Below are 1,530 nucleotides of genomic sequence, written 5' to 3' on the forward strand. Positions count from 1 at the left end.
ATTGAAATTTTTTGCTCTGCAATAAAATTTCTTGTTTTATTTTATTTCTAATTAAAAAAAAAATTATGGTTTAAAACTCTTTAATTTTTACTTAGTTATTTATCTTTCTTTAACTGTTCATTACTCATAATTTATCTAACCTTGTATGCGAGACAGTCCTCAGCTGAACTTATATTTGATCTAGAAATCGAAAAAACAGTGAAAGCACATCGAAAGGCGGCTCGAGAAAGGAGACAAAGGGAAAGACATTTAATAGTGGAAGAAGAGGTTTTAGGTGATTTCGTCATAATTAGTGAGATGGCCGATCCACCACTACAAGAACGTACTCTCGGCGAGTATGGGAATCGAAATAGAAATCGTGCTCGATTTCCCATCCATAACCAACCGGTTACAATCAACAAGTTTGAAATAAGTCCCGTTCTATACCGAGAGTTGAAGGAGATTCATTTTGCCGGTAGACATAACGAAGACGCCAATAGACATCTCACAAATTTCTTTGAATTATGTGAAACAGTGAAGGTGGATGGTTTGTCTGAGGAAGGCAAGAGAATGAAATTGTTTCCATTTTCATTGACAGATAGAATAGGTTATTGCCACTGAGATAAAGAAGGGGATGACAGCTCTAAATATACAACCCCAAGTGGCCCTTGTCAAATTACTAAAGTAGACTAGCTGTAACCTTTGTGGAGGAGCACATAAAACTGGAGCTTGTGAAACATTGGATGACAATGAGTTAGAAGAACTAGAACAAGTGAATTTTGTAAGTAATAACAGGAGGCAGAATAATCCCTACTCTAGTACGTACAACCCTGGTTGGAGAAATCATCCAAATTTTTCTTGGAGAGATCAACAAGGTGGATCTCAAGGTCAACAAGGAGCTCAAACAAACCAATTCCCACCTACAAAGGCTGCTTGGGAGAGTGCTATGGAGAAATTAGTGACAACCACAAGTTCTTTCATTGAAGATTCAAGAGCCATCCAGAAAAATCACTCTGCATCCATAAAGAATCTTGAAACTCAAGTGAGTCAACTTGCTCAACAAATGGCACAAAGAACGACTAGAAATTTTCCTAGTGACACGGTTCCGAATCCGCGAAATAATGTCAATGTCGTGACAACAAGGAGTGGCAAGGTAAGTGAACAAGTACCGCTTAAAGCCAAACAAAGTGTAAGTACTTCAATTTCAACCCACTCAGAGGAAATAGTCACACCGACATTAGTTGAAGAGCACATCACTCTTGAAAAGGAGGAAGAACATGTGGTACAAAAAGGGGAATCATTGCCAAAACCAGAAATTCGACTTCCGTTTCCTCAAAGATTAAAAAAGAAAGAAACAGAAAAACAATTCGGTAAGATCCTTGATGTTTTTAAAAAATTACAGATTAACATTCCTTTTGCAGAGGCACTAGAACAGATGCCAACATACGCCAAGTTCACGAAGTAGATTCTGTCGAAGAAAAGAAAAATTGGCGGTGAAACAATGATGCTTACCAAAGAATGTAGTGCTATACTACAGAGAAAACTGCCACC

The sequence above is a fragment of the Cicer arietinum genome, chromosome 7 (assembly GCF_000331145.2).
Source record: "Cicer arietinum cultivar CDC Frontier isolate Library 1 chromosome 7, Cicar.CDCFrontier_v2.0, whole genome shotgun sequence".
Taxonomy (NCBI): Eukaryota; Viridiplantae; Streptophyta; class Magnoliopsida; order Fabales; family Fabaceae; genus Cicer; species Cicer arietinum.